The following is a 17,826-nucleotide window of genomic DNA, read 5'->3' as shown; positions in this document are numbered from 1 at the left end:
ACCAATGAGCAAAACATCCCTGCATCTGCCTTTGAAAGGAGGGATCCCCCATTTCTTTGCAGTTTTTACACTTAAAAAAAAAAACTGATCAGTAGTCCTTCCTGATGTTCAGTATGTAAACATGAGGGCAGGTGGTTGGGGGCTGAGGCAGCATGAATGGAACTATAGCCAAAAAGGAGAACAACACTGAAAATCTGCTGCTGAAGTCACAACTTCCTCTCAAGGTTGGAGACCTCAGGGCTCAGCGCTTGGCTGCTTTGCTGTCCTCTCTTACAGCCTTAAATCCCAGCCACAGTCTGATGTCTCTGCAGGATTTCCCTCCCACTGCCTCTTCTGTGAGCTCCTGGTGACACAGTCCTCAGCCCTCTCCACACCTCCACCCAGATGTCTCAATGCAATGTCCAACTTAACATGTTCAAATACGAACTCCTCGTTTTTACTGCCCATGTCTACTTCCATTTAAGCATTTGCAGTCTAAGAGTCAGCAAGTCCTCCACCCATCCATTCAGGCCAAAATGTCACAGTCATCCTCAGTTTTTCCTGTTCTCACAGATTTATATGCAATTCATCACAAAATCTATAGACTCTGACTTCACTCCCCTTCTGAACTCTTACCCCATTTCACCTCCACCCCCACCCCGGATCAAGCCACTACCTCCTTTTGCCTGGGCTGCCAACATGACCCGCACCTGGTATCCTTGCCTTGTCCTTTGCCCACCTTTAGCCTATTCTCCTACAGCTGCCCAGTTTATCTTCCTAACTCATAACTCACATTAAAGTCCTCCAGGATATTTTTAAATCACACTTAGAATAAAATATACAGGCCTTTCTTACCATGGCTATTCTGTGATGTATTCTAAACCTTATATTGCATTGACTTAATAAGCCTGAAAAAAGTGTCATGAGCAGATACATTAGCATTTCTGGATTGGCCATGGGCATATCAATTCGTAGCAATACATGGTGCAAACCTTTAGAGTAATTAATGTGTGTAAAGAAATAATAATGTAGTGATCCACATTCTAGTCACTGATATTTGAACCCTCCAAACCTCATGATGAAATTTGATCGCTGTGTTGGAAGTGGGGCCTAATGGGAGGTGTTTGGGCCATGGGGTCGGATCCCTCATGAACGTCTTGGTGATGGGGAATGGGGGTAATGAGTAAGTTCTCGCTCTTTTAGCTCCTGTGAGAGCTGGTTGTTAAGAAGAACCTGGCCCCTCCCCCTCTCTCTTGCCTCCTCTCTCACCTTGGGATCTATGCACACTCCACCCTCCCCTGTGACAACCGCAGGAGTGGAAGTAGCTTGAGGCCCTCCCCAGGTGCACATGCCAGTTCCATGCTTCTCATATAACCTGCAGAACCATGAGTCAAATACACTTCTTTTCTTTATAAGTTACCTAACTTCAGGTATTTCTTTATAGCAATGCAAAAATGGACTGAGGCACTGAGTGACTCAGAGTACTCTAGTATCAGCTACTCTATGATTCCATCAGGATCTAAGACCTGTTACATTCTTGCATCACTGCCGTGAGCCTTGCCCAGTCACTTGTGTATTATCTAAACACTAAAAACTGGTAAGTGACTACTTTGCCGGCAAATGTAATATCAATTCCATCAGAGTTACTGGAAATACATTTTGTATTCAAACTTTTCCAATCACTAAACATTTTCCGTGATATTAGTCCATGTGGCAATAAACTATTGCTCATCCAGTCTGGAAATGTGATGCATCACTAAAGTCTAATAAAGTTTTGGAAAAGATTCACACATTTCTGAATTTCATAAAGGTCTAATTATTTTGCCATTTCTCTCATCCTAAATATAATTGAAATTCAATGAGTGAGAGCCCACAGGGATTCTCTTCATGTCCAGATGGACATTTCTGCTTTTCCTTATGATGGGCTGTACTATTGAAAATTAATTGGTATTTTCAGCTGTGCCAGGTTGTCAGTCAGCTCACAAGTATAACTGATGACTTAGTTCTCACAAACCATTTATCCTTAAACAGTAATTCCATATTAATAATTTGTTCCAACTCATTTGTATCTCAACTCAATTCTTAAGCTCGAAAAAAATCTCACATAAAGTGTAAAAAGTTGACTGACTAGTAACTTCTTAGTTGTCTTTGAATAAACAAATCAGGAAGATTGCTGGCCTGCATGAAGTACTTCCTGTATTTAGAAAAGTTTCTGGAGCATGGGAAATTGCATTTACATACTAAGATGTAATTTCTACAAATCTAAAATATTTTGAGTCATATTTTTGTTAGTTTACATAGCTTTGGAGGGTTCATAGAGAAAAATATAAACCTAGACATTTTTGAATAATAAAATTTTATTGTTGAGTGTCTGTTTGCACTAAATGCTTTTGTGTATTACGGTGTGCGTGTATGTGTATAAATTGTACAAAGGTGTGTGAGGAGTGTGAATCAGTCAACTAACACAAAGTATTTTTTCTTGTTTTTGATATCAAAGCTATAATAATTCAGTAATAAATATCATGACTATATGTCAATTCTCTAAACTTTGTTTTATTTGGGGGACAGTGAAAATGTGTAGGAAATACAATTTGATATCACACGTTCTCATTCATACGTGGATGCTAAAGAGATTGATCTCATGGAGGTTGAGAGTAGAATGATGGATACAAGAGGCTGAGAAGGGCATGTGGGTCAGGGGGATGGGATAATGAGGAGAGGCTGGTCAGTGGGTATCAACATACAATTAGATAGAAGAAATAGATTCTAGGGTTCTATCACAGAAATAATAGTAGTGAGACTATAGTTAACAATGATATATTGTATATTTCAAAACAGCTATAATAAAGGACTTGAAATGTTTCCAACACAAGGAAATAATAAAACTTGGTGACTTGAATACCCTGATTTGGTTATTACACATCCCATGCATGTAATAAAATATCACATGTACCCCATAAGTATGTACAAATATTATGCATCAATTCAAAAAGAAAATACAGTTTTGGGTAATTGAGTAAAACAATTTTTTCAAACTTTTTTTGGCTTAGTGAGAATTGATTAGAAGCCTTCATCAAGATTTAGTGCTTATCTATTTTAATTTAGCCACACATCTACTATTATTTGGATAATTATGCTTGTGACAGTTTAAATGGTCATGTCAGAACAGTCAAGAAGTAGAGAGCTCTTACACCTAGTTCAATGATGTTAGTTTTTTGCTTCAGAAATTGTCTTTCAAATGAGATGTCACCTGCAAGTTTGATAAGTAAAGCAGCTTGACACAGACAGTCTTGGGGCAGGAAGGGTGCTGAGGCCCAGACTCTCATTCCATCCCCTCCTCTCCCTGTGGCAGGTGCTGTGCTGGGTATGGGGAGCAGCTTCCTGTGGCGGGATCCTTGTTGCACAGTATCACAGAGAAAATCTCTCCCTCTCAGTAATGTGGCCGCTGCGGGGCCCAGCTGTCGGGACTAAGCCCATGGCTCATTACGTTTTCTTATTTAAAACATCCTTTTTAAAATCGAGTTTATATATAGGCTCCTAGTTAAATAACCTGACATTAGGAATCTTATATCCCTCCAAAAATACCTGACATGCTAACATGACTTACGTCTAACGTGCAGTGACGAAAATGTGGTTTGTTCTGTTCTTGCTCTAACATATGTGCCACTTCTTGAATATAGATATGAATTGGAAAATGGAACATTATTCATGTAATAGATACTACATTCAAGTTGAAACTGCATGCACGTGAGTAGAGCATGCATAGGCTCTAAAGACCTGAAGCAAACAAAGAAACATAATGTTGTCAAAGACATCTTCAATATGAAAAAACAAGAAAATAATGTAGACACATCAATGAGTAAAAATATAAAAGAAAACAAAATTGAAGATGAGATGTCTTCTTACTTGGAGGAAAGCGGTGAGATCAAGAAGGAGCATCAAGAAGACTACAGAAAGTGAGAGTGTTTATTTTTAAAACTGAATCGGTACATTCATGCTTTTTATGTTTTCATTGTAGGTAAGCTGCACAGATTTTATGAATATTATTTTGTACCTATGCCTACTTGCTTCCCTTCCAGAGTTACATATGCTACATAAACCAAAAAAATACTGCTTAAAATATTTTGGATTTGTAGAAATTACATCTTAGTATGTAAATGCAATTTCCCATGCTCCAGAAATTTTTCTGAATTGTTTGGGTTTGCATATTTTTGCATTTTATATAAGTGGAAGCATATTGCATGTATTCTGTTGTAGCATCCTTCTTTCATTCAATGTTATGTGTCTGATTTTCATGTACATTGTTTCTTACGACTGCAATTTATTTTTTCTCGACTGTATGATATTTTATTGGATCCATATCCATGATTTATTTATCCATTCTGTGGATAACGTACACTGAATTTTTTTCTTTCATTTGATTATAACAAACAATGTTTCAGTAAGTATATGTGTAGGGTGACTTCTGATTCTGCAAGTCCTCTCTAAGATGCAAAACTAAGAGAGGCATATTTGAGTGGTAGGGTATGTATATCTTCTATTATTTGAATGAACATTAGAAAAATTGTATTCAAAAGTGGTTGTACCAATCAATAATCCCTCCAGCAACGTGTATGTCTAGGTTGCTCCACATCCTTATCAAGTCTTAATGCTGTCCAACTTTTCAATTTTTGCCAATCAAGTGGGTGCCTGATCAGAAATGAAATTAACTGTGAGAGTTCATTATCAATATAATAAACCAGTGGTCACAAACCAAATCTCATAATTGAGGAGAGACATGGTTATAATTTTATTGAGATACAATTCATTTCAACTTTCTAAACAGAAGCAATTTTATGAATACAAGACATTGTATGTTTATTGTCTGAGATCTTTTAAGGGAGGACAAGCACTGTTTCGGTTGCTTGAAAGAGAGTCTCAGACTATATATGGTTGATCTGTGGTTTTCTTCAATTAAGAGCATTTTGCCTGGCACATTTTGACTCAAAAACCTCTATGGTACAACATACACACACACACACTCACATTTTTATCCTATAAGAATGGTACTCTGTACTCATTATGGTTTGCAGAAGGTCATTTGGCTAGACTTGAGAATCTAACAAATGTACTTGAGAGGGCCTTTGATATAAGGACATAGAGCCTTAATTCAAAGAAAACAGCTCTGGTTTTATCACTTACTAGCTTTGTGACTCTGTGAAATTATTTTATCTATATATCTCAGGTTCTATCTCATTAGAATAGAGATACCTTACCATGAAGCGTTCCTGGGACAATTGCAGGAGATACAAATGTGAATGCTTAGCATAGTGATAGACTTAATAAATCATGTTATTGCTATGTGAGGGCTTAAAGTGAAATTTGCAGGCACAAGAAAACATCCCAAAAGCACCGAATCATCAATGCAAAAAGCAGGAAACTAGTCCAGAGATTTCTAGAAGTTACTCTGATTTCAGGCCGGTGACTTTCTGCCATATTAGCCGTAATGACCCTTGGTTATTCAGGTTTGCAGGCTTCCATTTAACCTTCTAAGTTTCCAGAAGCAGAAGTAATCTTGGCTTCTCTTTCAGGCATTCGGCATAACTTTGCTAAGACAACTTTATTTGAGAAAAGAAAATAATTTTCATCTGAGAAATGCAAGTCCTATTAATTATCAGTCCCAAAGAGACATTATAATGAGGCAGTAGTCATGTCCTCCTCCCTGCTTTGAGTTCTGTGTTTTTCTCTTGTAACTGCTTGCTCTTGCCACATGCAGCTATAAATTAACTTAGTAATGCCGCACCCTACAGCTTAAGGATGTATAGCCAATGATTAATCAATGTCATTTTTGTAAAGCAGTAAGGATTCCTGACAAACCACTTTGTATCAGCCCACTCCCTGTTCCCCATTTTTTGCCTTTATAAACCTACTTGTAACTGCTGCTGATTGGAGCGTATATGGTGGCAACTTCAATCTATGCTCGCTTCTTCCTTTTAGGTCAACATATTTCTTGCTCTGAGCCACTCTCAAGGTGTTTTATTTTTTATTTTATTTTATTTGTTTTTTTTGGAAACAGAGTCTCACTGTATCCCATATGCTGGAGTGTGGTGGCACAATCTCAGCTCACTGCAAACTCCACCTCCCAGGTTCAGGTGATTTTCCTGCCTCAGCTTCCTGAGTAGCTGGAATTACAGGCTCCCACCACCATGCCTGGCTAATTCTTCTATTTTTAGTAGAGGCAGGGTTTTGCCACATTGGCCAGACTGGTCTCCAACTCCTGACCTCAGGTGATCCACCCACCTTGGCCTCCCAAAGTCCTGGGATTACAAGTGTGAGCCACCGTGCCTGGCCATCTTAAGGTGTTCTAAAACATAGGTTTCATTGCTATGCAGGTACAGTGAGGTCAAAAGATCAGGAGATGAAGGCACTTGAAGAGACAGCTTGTTACACACAGTTGGGGTGGTGGGCATTGGGGGCTGGGGAATAGGGGCACTCCATGCCACACAGGGTCACCTGAGGAAGCACCAGGTCAGTCAGGAGGCAAAGGGAGCAGAAGGAAAACGTGAGCTTGAGCCTTTATTGTGATTTTTGTGGGAAAAAATGAGTGAGGCAAGGTAAGCCAGTTAGGATAAGCTATTTGAAAATTTTGGTGGGCTCTGGGGTGTAGAGGCTGTCCAGAGTTTTCTGGTTCCTGTCTCGCAGATGACTTGGGGCAGAGAAATATTGGCTGGATGTCTGAGAGTGATAAAAGAAAGAGTTGAGGGCTTGGGGCTGTGGGTCATCCGGTTTGCACATGAAAGGCATGCTTCTGGGCCATGTTTGCTGGCTCTAGGCGAGAGCTTTACCTTCGGAGGGGCAGTCCCTCCAGTCAGTGAGGTCCAAGTGCCTGAGCACCAGGAATATAGAAAGTAAGAAACTACAGTTAACACACAAGGTACCAATGGAATATTGGGTTTCTCTCATTGCATAACCCAATTATTCATTTATTTATTATCACCGATTCTTCTTCTTTTTCTCCATTTATCATTTAGTTTTAATTTTCTAGCTTTGGAAGGGATGTTAGGTGAGGCCCTGTGCTGGTTCGGATTGCCAGAAGCAACACTAGTGTAGCAAGTGCCTCTCTGTCCATTCCCATGCCCATGGGGCAGGGTTACACAGGTACAGAACCAGTGGGCTACCTTGAGCGCCAAGCAGTACAGCAGCGTTCCCTGTCAACTGCAGCCTTGTCAGATGGGGGAAGGTACAATCTGCTCTACCAATTTCTTAGGAATTGTGATATTAACGTTGAAAAGTATAGTGACAGATTCTTGTTTCAGGGGCATTCCTGTTTCTACCTGCAGTTGCAGCCATTTTCCCAGAACACATCAGGCAGGAAAAAAGGAAGGTGAAGTGATATGGGGACCAATTTAAAAAGCACTGTTATCCTAGCATCTTCTCACTGTGGGAAAGTTGTATAGCCACACCAACATCCTCCCCTACCTTCTCTTCTCCAGGTCCCCCAGAAATGAGAGGAATGCAGCCAGAGGAGACGTGCCCGTGGTGCCCCTCATGTTGGGTGTGACCACACGCTCAGGCATACAAGTTAGCTCTTCATGCTTTTATCGCTCCTGGTTTTAAGTAACCAATGTTTCAACTGCCCATCCGAATTCTCTATGAAGTTATTATCTGAGAGTAATATTGCTATAAAATGTGTTCCACAGACTGAAGAAATGTGACTCAATGGCTCAAATTGGTGAATTTATTATGTTATAATAAATAAAAGTACATGGCTGATATGTTGAAAGAAATGTTAATCATTTTTCAGTGAAAAAGAGCCACATAAATGATGGCAACAGACTTAGATAGTACTGCATATTTTATTGGATTTTTTTTGCAAGCATGCACAACTACAGATAAAACTTGGATGCACTGTGATATATCATGAAATTATATGAAAAAGAAGGCAGAAATGAGTCACATAAATGATACTCTACAATGGGTTGTATAATTAACAAGTTTAGATTGGGTCTTACGACTTTCAAAGAGTTGAAAAATTGGTAGAAAACTGAAGGAAAAAATGTAAATACATTTTGTGGGTAAAACTATCAAGGTTGTAGGATTAAAAAAGATTGGAATGAACTGTCAAATACAATTATGTTGTGTTCCTTTTTTTTTTTTTTTTGAGACAGAGTTTTGCTCTTTCACCAGTCTGGGGTGTAGTGGCCTGATCTTGGCTCACTGCAACAATGTCTGCCTCCTGGGATCAAACGATTCTCCTGACTCAGTCTCCTGAGTAGCTGAGACTACAGGTGTGCACCACCATGCCTGGCTAATTTTTGTATTTTTAGTAGAGATAGGGTTTTACCATGTTGGTCAGGATGGTTTCAATCTCTTGACCTCATGATCTGTCCGCCTCTGCCCCCCAAAGTGCTGGGATTACAGGTGTGAGCCACTGCACCTGGCCTGTGTTTCTTTTCCTAGGAAGTCTGTGGACAGTGATTTTTAAGTTAAACAACATTGTGGTTAATAATAATTGTCAGCAAGAGCATTTCTGCAGCATCATTGTATCTGATCTATTCTCAATTTAAAAAATCATTTTCTGTTCATCAGTTTCTCTTTATTTCTCCCTATCCTTCAGAGAGACAGTTTCTTCTTCCTCTCTTCTCATTGACAATTCCTGCCACCAGAGCAATGTCATACTCTATCCTCTCAGAACAACTTTTAATTTTTCAAACATTGATGGAATACCCACTATGGAGGTCTACCATGTCCCCTATGGACGGGATCCTGTGCTGGAAAGTACTGTACAAGACGTAGAAGGGAGACAATTGTTTACAGAAATAGCTGTAATGCAGAACAGAAAAGGGTAGCTGACACAAAGACATGCAGAAGGTGCAGGTTGTATGTGCCTGTTTATGGGGGCAGTTGCAGGAGCTGAGGTTTGTTTATGGGCAAGATATCAACAAAGGCATGTTCTATGGCCATGCCATGAGAACAAAGGGGCAGAGGCTTGCGTACAAATCTGGAGGCAGCTGCTCCAACTCCTAAATAGTGTATGGAACAGCCCAGCCTGAAAACACACTTTAAACCTTTCTCCTTTCCCCTTTCTTCCCAGTCTCAAGATGAAACCTTGAAACTGTCTCTGGAAACCTTCTTCCTTAGTCTTAAACATAGCCTTGAAACATACTTTGGAACCCCACTCCCTTCTCTCTCACCATGTTTTCCTGTACCCCAGGCACATTTATCTAACTGTAGACGTGTATACCCCACACTCTTTTATCTAATTTGTCCAAGCATGTAATGTATCTAATTATGTGCTTATTTGCAAGTTAAAGGGCCTAACCTTAAGACAGAGCAAGCATGGAGACTCAGCTGCAACGTTCCAGAGAAGACCTCCAAGTGGGTAGTCAACAACTCATCCATTGCTGAGATGGCACCAGCCTCCACTCCAAATGGACCACTGCTTGAAATAGCCACCAGAAAAAGACAGCAGACCTTGTGCAAAGCATCCTCCCACAGCCCTCCCATTCCAATTTCCCTTTTTTAAGCCCTTTTCCACAGCCTAAAATTTGAAGTGGATTCTGGAGGCCTAAGATGTAAGCCAGCTGCTTCCCTGCTGCTTGCTTTGGAAACAAAGTTACTTTCCTCTCACTGTGCCCCTCCTCCTCCTGACTGATTTTGCAAGCGGTGGGCAGCCTAGTCTGCACTGCCTTACATCAGGTATTTGTGTGTGGGTGTGGCTGAAACCGGTGTTTCTCAGCTTGATCATCAGGGCTAGTAAGAAATATTTGGCCCCTCCCATGAACCAAATCCAATTTTAAAAGATGAAAGCATATATTAACTTAGATACATCTTGTTTACCTTGATATCCTTTTTTTTTTTTTTTTTTTTTTCTTGAGACGGAGTTTTGCTCTTACCCAGGCTGGAGTGCAATGGCGCGATCTCAGCTCACCGCAACCTCCGCCTCCTGGGTTCAGGCAATTCTCCTGCCTCAGCCTCCTGAGTAGCTGAGATTACAGGCACGCGCCACCGTGCCCAGGTAATTTTTTGTATTTTTAGTAGAGACTGGGTTTCACCATGTTGACCAGGATGGTCTCGATCTCTCGACCTCGTGATCCACCCGCCTCGGCCTCCCAAAGTGCTGGGATTACAGGCGTGAGCCACCGCGCCCGGCCCTGTAAAGTGTCCTTACTGACTCTGTCCATTAGAATTCACTCTATCTGCCATACTTCTCCAGCCAATCAGCCTTTTAACATTGTTGCTATAAAAGCCATCAAAGAGGGCCGGGTGCAGTGGCTCACGCCTGTAATCCCAGCACTTTGGGAGGCCGAGGCAGGTGGATCACGAGGTCGAGAGATCGAGACCATCCTGGTCAACATGGTGAAACCCCGTCTCTACTAAAAATACAAAAAATTAGCTGGGCACGGTGGCACGTGCCTGTAATCGCAGCTACTCAGGAGGCTGAGGCAGGAGAATTGCCTGAACCCAGGAGGCGGAGGTTGTGGTGAGCCGAGATAGCGCCATTGCACTCCAGCCTGGATAACAAGAGCCAAACTGTCTCAAAACAAAACAAAACAAAAAAACCCCTTTCATTTTACGTATGGTAATCTGAGATCCATAAATGACTCATAACTTCCAAGATTCCAAATCTAGTGAGTCCCACATAGAATTCCACCTCCAGTCCAGTGCTCAGGTGTTTCTGTTCTCCTGCCCATCACCCATACAGAGGAAGTATGTTCATAGAGGGATGTTCTTCTCCATGAGAGACTTGCCTAAGCATTTGTGCTATGCAGATTCTTTCATGCATAGAGAAACAGTTTACTGCCAGTATAATGCAAATTTTATTTCAGAGTAGAAAATAACTTCCAGACCTTCGTGTCACATTATTTTGGCAGGGGTTATTGTTGGAGAGTTCATCATTCTCTGAAAGTCATTGGTTCTTGGTTCTGTTTTAAAAGAATAGAGCTCATTGAATTTAAACATGTAATAAATAATAACATTATTATTTATTGAACTCTCCAACAATAACCCCTAACCAAAAGTAATGTGACACAAGGGTCTAGAAATTATTTTCTACACTGAAATAAAATTTGCATTATACTGGCAGTAAACTATTTCTGGAAATTGGTAATAAATATCCAGAACAGGTTACTTTTCTGGAAACTGTTAATAGAATATGCACAACTAGAAATTGATCAACATGGGGTTATAATTACACAAATCTTAAGCATTATTTCAAAGGTCTTTATGTTGCCTTCTCTTGGATAGACATTAATAGGTAGACAGGATTCAAAAAACCTAGTTTACAGAAAGGGGAAGACCTCAGAATTACATGAAAAGATTTTGGAAATGTGCATCTTCTAGCCCTATTGTATTCCTATGATCTTGGAATCTGTTTTCAGAAATTGTTCCCATGTGATTCTGATGAACATCGCTAGTTAAGAATCACTCCCAGATTATTTAAAGCAATATTGATCAAAGTGGAGGATCTATGACATGATGTACTGATTTTTGATTCTGTATCACATCTTTATTGGCCAATAGAGTTAGGGGCCAAGGGAAAACTTAACTCTTTGCCTTCAGTAGATTCACTGAACAATAAACTCACCAAAGGCAGATTAGTGAACTAAGTGGCATATAAATTTAGTAGGGTATATAAGAGATAATCAGAGAATGCTTCACCAAAGGCAGGTTAGTGAGAGAAATGGCATATGAATTTACTAGGATATATAAGAGATAATCACAGAATGACTGCTTCACCACCCATGAATTGGGGTACAGGTGATTATTTACTCTTACTGAGATAAAGAGAAATAGAGAAATGTGAATGATTTAATGGGGTAGTAAATGATTTGGGGGGATATTCAATGGGTTTGAAGAACATACAGTGACCTGGGACCAAGTCTGTTGGGCCCACAGAACAGACAATGATTTGCGACAAAAGTCTATCCAGATATGTTAGCAGACTTCAATCTTTTTTCCTTCAATATGATTTCAGTTAAGGAAAACGCAGGGAGAATACCAGAGATAATTGTTTTCTTCTTTTTTATGTCCATACTTTAGGCCTATAAAGAAACTTCAAAGAACAACTTTATCTTGTGTTTGGGTTGAGAAAAGAGAGGAGGAAAGGTCAAAGAGACCTTGGAGCTTTTTCTTCAGTTCATCTTGTCAAAGCACCATATTTGGTGTATGGGTTTCTGAGCCCCAGGAGGGTGAAAGGCAGATGTTAGGGACAGAATCACTCAATCCTGATGATACTATTTAATTCCCGAATCCAGGAATATTCTGGATTAGAAAGTGTATCTTTTTACTATTTATTTATATAAGCCAGTCAATTCCTCTTCATGTTTAAGTTAGGTCTTTAAGTTTGGTCCTGTGCAAAAGAAAGTAATGGCTTTTATGGTTTCCTCAGGTCTTTTCTTTACTTCCTTAAAAAAGTATAGCAATCTGGAGAAGAAGCCTTTTGTTTTTAAGCTTGACAATTATATACCCAAGTTGTTCTGTTTTATTTTCCCTGTTTTATGTTCTCCAATTTTCTTGGATTTGTGGTTTGCAGTCTGTTGTTAACTTAATTCTGGAATATTCTTGGCCATTACTTCTGCTCATATGTCTCTCAGGTTCCAATTATATCTCTACTAGATTGTTTAATAATATGGAATAGATATCCCATCTTGAATGCTCTGTCCTATTTTTTCCTCATTCTTTTTTTCCTCTGTATTTCAGTTTGGGTGATTTCTATTGATTCCCTTCTTAAGTGCAAGATTCTTTCCTTGACTACATGAAGTCTATTGATGGGTCTATCAAAGGCATTCTTTATCTCTGTTACCATAGTTTTTATTTCTAGCACTTCCATTTTATTTATATTATGGTTTCCACATCTCTGCAGAAATTACTCATCTGATTTTGCATGGTGCCAGTTTCTTCATTAGAGTTTTTACCATACTAATTACAGTTACTTTTAAATTTTCTTTCAGAAAATTCTAATGAACACTTGAGTCAGAGCTGAGTGGCTGAGTGTGATTTTGATGATTGCTTGGCTCCTTGGAAATGGGTTGTTTCTTGCCTTTTTGTGTGGCTTGTAATTTATTTTAAATCTAGACATCTTGCATTCAATAGTAAAGACTTGGATAAATACATTTTATGCCTGAAAATGGACACTACTTTTTTTTTCGCTATGCCCCATTGGGTGTGGGGTTTTATCAGTCTCTTGAGAAACGTGTTAGTGTGCTTAGTTAGCTTGTACTTTTTATAGTAAAACTGTTTGGTTTTATTGGTTTGTATTTTTAAAAATGTATTTCACCAACATATTAAATATAATTGAATTGGAATGTCACCCTTTGGTAAACCATAGACCTTTGAATGTAGGTAATGCCTGTGATAGCATCTAATGGGACGGTTGTAATTTTCATCAAACTTCCACTACCCATAAAGTTATTTTACTTTTCAAAATACGCTAGCTATAAAGAAAGTCATTGTAAGATATCCACCCTGTGGCAGACCTTAACTTTCTTCATCATTGTCTTTTAATTTTGCTAAACACCAATAAATTCTAGGTATTCTCAATTGGAAGCACTTTCCCTTTTTTGATAATGATTAAGTCTCATACTAGGTTTAAACTAATTTTACTTTCTTAAGAAAAAAATAGATTTTATTCAGCAGAACACTTTTAGGTTCACATGATAACTCGGTGGAAAGTATAAGGAAAACATGGGGTATATACTTCTCATATACTCCATGCCTCCACACACACTGTCTCTACCATGATCAGCAGCCCTCACCAGAGTGGTACATTTGTTATAATCAATTTACATGGATGTATCATTATCATCCAAAGTCTGTACTTTGCAACAGGCTTTACTCTTGGTGTTTCACGTCATATGGGTTTTGACAAATGTGTAGTGACATGTATCCACAGTTATAGTATTACACAGAATAGCTCCACTGCCCTAAAAGTCCTCTGTGTTGTCTATTCATCTCTCCCTCCTCCCTAACAAGTGGCAACTGCTGAGGTTTTTACTGTCTCCAAAGTTTGCCTTTTCCAGAATGTCATACACCTATGTCTGTCTCATACCCTTCCACCTTCTAGCTTAGAGCAAGACTCTCACCTTTGAGCCAGTCTGAGTGGCTTTTAATATGCTAGTGGCGATTGGGAATTTGGTGTACCCTTTTCTCCCTCAACAAAGCTCATCTTCCAACTCTATTGTTGTGAGCTCAAAAATCCTGTTGTGGGGCCAGGTGCAGTAGCTCATGCCTGTAATCCCAACACTCAGAAGGCTGAGGCAGGAGGATCACAAGGTCAAGAGATCAAGACCATCCTGGCCAAAATGGTGAAACCTCATCTCTACTAAAAATACAAAAATTAGATGGGTGTGGTGGTGTGCATCTGTAGTCCCAGATACGCAGGAGGATTGCTTGAACCCAGGAGGCAGACGTTGCAGTGAGCTGAGATTGCACCAGTGTACTCCAGCGTGGCGAGAGAGCAAGATTCTGTCAAAAAGAAAAAAATCTTCATGTGAAGGTTAAAAGCTGAACATTAACTCTTTTTTAAAAAACTTTTTTGCCACTTTATTAACTGAGGTTAAATGGCAAGATAGGTATATCACCCATTTCACATGTATGTTGCAACATCAGAGATGCTGATTTTCATTTAAAAAGTCAGAACTAATTTCCTTCTAAAACACGCACACAAAATCAGTACACTTGATACCTTGGAAAATGATGAAATGTTATCATGAATGCTGGTCTATTTGTTATGAGCCAACTAAAAATTATCTTTAATGTAAACTATAATTTACTCATGTGATTGCTCCGCTTGTCTTATTTATATCTACTCAAAGTGAGTGATTTCTCATGTTTAACAAATTATTCTCTAGGCCATAAAAAAGTATTTTCATTAAAAAAGAAAAACACAAAACAATTATCACAGCAAACTTTCTAGTACTTTTAATTTGAAATTATATACTTTGGGAACATTATGGACTTTGGATTTTCATGCTGTGCCAAGCTTGAGCAAGATAGCAAATGTGTAGATTGAGCTCTCGAATCACAACCTCAGTATATGGGTTTGCATTCATTAAAATACTTCACACCAGCAAATATGATTTTCATCATTTGTGTTTTGGAGGTAATTAAGCAACTGTACAAAAATAAGTGCACTTTTCCCTCTTTTCCCTAGTGGCTAAAAAATTTCCACACTTTAAATATAATAAAAATACTAATTTTTAAAAGCAACAGCCCTTAACTCCTTGCTGGTATGTGTCTTCCTGCCCTTCTTTACTTTCTTATTAGCTCTGCTAGTTTTTTCTTGCATGTGATGATAAAAAGGGAATGTGGATAGGTCATGATTTTCATGCGCATTCTGTTTCCAAATTTTCTTCTCCAAAACGCCAACCAAATAAACAAACAAAATAAGTAAACAGTGCGACAAAACACAAATAGCTTTCAAATAGTTTGACAAATGATGCATTCACCTGTGATTTTAGTCAGTAACAAATGCTGCTTTGTTGTGATAGAAGAAAAGCAACAAATTCTAACAAGAAAACGGAAAGGTATACAGTCTGAATAAAGTCTTTTATTAGCTTCCTCTTCTTATCTCTCTTTTCCCCCCATATTATCTGTTTAGTATTTACAGCAGTAAGCTGCCAAACATACAGCAAAAAGGATTGGCTTAAAGGCAATCAATGTTTGTAAATACATCCACGGTAGGATCCAAGCTGAAGAAGTGATACATGGTCAGTCCAGTCGGACAATTCTGAGCATGTGCATGTGCAGGTAAAGTCCAGGCTCCATTAAATTTTTTAACAAGTCAGTGCATTTTTATTCTTTTTAAGTTTTTTTCAAAGCTTTCTTTTGTTCCTTGTTGTGCTGACCACAAACAAGTTTTAAACGAGTGTCAAGAGTCTGGTAAAAATGGAAAAAAAAAAAAAGCTGTCGTGGCATTGAACTGCACAATGTAAGCACTGAGCATGTACAGATTTTAAAGTTAGGAGAAGAACATCATCCCTCATTACAACCTGGCGCCTTGACGCATATGATCACAGACTAAGAAGACGGCTCTGAGAATGTGCTGGTTTAAAAGGAGAAAAGCTCAGATCTTCAAGTGTATTGAAGCAGCTCCAGAATGTTGGCTGTAGGCTTCTAAAGGATGATCACTGGTTATTTCACGTATTCACCATTTTTCTGGGCAAAAGCAATTCCACTTCCTCTGAAAACTTGTCTCCAAGATACTTCTCTGTCCTCAGCCAGAAGAGATACAGATTGGAACCTGCATCAACCTGATTCAACCAAGTGCTCCCTCAATGAGAGGGGCAGTATGGTTTATCATCTGCTGACTGATCAGGATTTGGATCCATCTCTGAATAAAGAGGTAGAGGCAGAAACCAAAACTCTTGGATATATGCAAACAGTGGGCCTTGGAGCACTTTCCTGAAGTCATCACAGGCACTCATGGTGCAAGATTGTTCTGCCTTTGTTCCTCTGTTACCCCTTCTGCATAGCTGGGTGGTGTTTCGGGTCTTTTGGGAAAGGATAAACCAAGCCAGTTTGTATTCATGCTATGCTGCCTGCTTACATTTGTGGCTCTGCTACCCAATAGATGTAGAAGAATGGTGCCAATGGCAAGTGGCAAATTAATAAATAAATTCTTAGCTCCAGGAATATCTGCATATTCCATTAGTGCATATTCCACAGATTATACCACAGTGCAGAATAGATGGGGAAACTGGTGGAATTTTCAGCAACTTGCCATTCCACATCTCTCTTTCCAAATGACAAGGATTCCTCATGCAAGTTAACCATGCACTGTTTTACTTCCTTCATTTCCCCTTTGGCACGAAAGTGTGTTTGGTAATGTCTGACTCTGGCACCAGCATTTGGGAAGAGCAGTTCTCAGTCTTAGCAAATATCTGAGTTGATTCACCCATGTAATAGCCCTTCCTTTCAATTTTGGCACTTAAGGATATTGAGCCTGAGGTAGAAAACCAGCAACCTAGTGTCTTTTCTTCTGTGCCTGCTTGGGTGACAGTGATGAAGGAGTGTTCATATTTATATATTCAAAGACTGTAAATTTTTTCTTTGATGTTACTGTTAGTAGCCAAGGCCTGTGAGATTCAGCTTTCACACAACAGTGCACACACCATGGCTGCCTTTAAATGAAGTAGCAAGTGGTATCTGTGGACGCTTACGGCTGAATGCATATGCATGCCTTCCTGAATGAATAGCCTTGAAGCCTTCTTTGGAATTATTATTGTCTCTTTCATGCCCAATTAAGATATCTTTATGGTTGAAATATTCTACTTCTGCAATGTAATTCTGTGTACAGGCAGTATTGGTGCCAGTGTTTCTAGATTCAGCCAAGCATACTTCTAAACATCCTCTTGCATGAATTTTAAGAGATTTTACTCTGATTTTGCCAGTAACTTCTAAATTTACCCTTCTTGAGATGATATCTTCACTAGAATACACAGGGACATTACTGTCATTAACACAGTCAAAACTTATTGTCAAACTTTTCACCTTTCCCATCACGTTTCTAACAAAGTCTACAAAAATATAATGTAAGGCAAAAAAAGAAGGCATATAAAAGGTGATCTTCATTTAACACTGATACCTTTGTCATGCAAAATACTTGTAGGTTGAATCAATGATTCTTTACAAGTAGTTCATTGGTCTCAGTCTGTCCTCCAGGCTGGAGTGTAGTGGCACCATCCTGGACTCAGAGATCTTCCTCGCCTCAGCCTCTTCGGTAACTGACACTACAGGTGTAAACCACTATTCCTGGGTAATTAAAAAAATTGTTTTTAATAGAGCTTGGAGTCTCATCATGTTGCCCAGGTTGGTCTTGAACCCCTAGGCTCAAGTAATCCTCCCACTTAAGCCTCTCAGAGTGAT

General features: G+C 39.2%; 1 pseudogene; it reads right to left on the bottom strand.

Annotated features, from left to right (window-relative positions):
* Positions 1–16,232: 16,232 nt before the first annotated feature.
* LOC100398290 (arrestin domain-containing protein 3 pseudogene) lies at positions 16,233–17,460 on the bottom strand (annotated as a pseudogene).
* Between the last annotated feature and the right edge of the window lie 366 nt (positions 17,461–17,826).

Source organism: Callithrix jacchus, chromosome 1 (genome assembly GCF_049354715.1).
Source record: "Callithrix jacchus isolate 240 chromosome 1, calJac240_pri, whole genome shotgun sequence".
Taxonomy (NCBI): domain Eukaryota; kingdom Metazoa; phylum Chordata; class Mammalia; order Primates; family Cebidae; genus Callithrix; species Callithrix jacchus.
The sequence above is the reverse complement of the archived record's forward strand: the minus strand, read 5'-3'. Positions and strand labels throughout refer to the sequence as shown.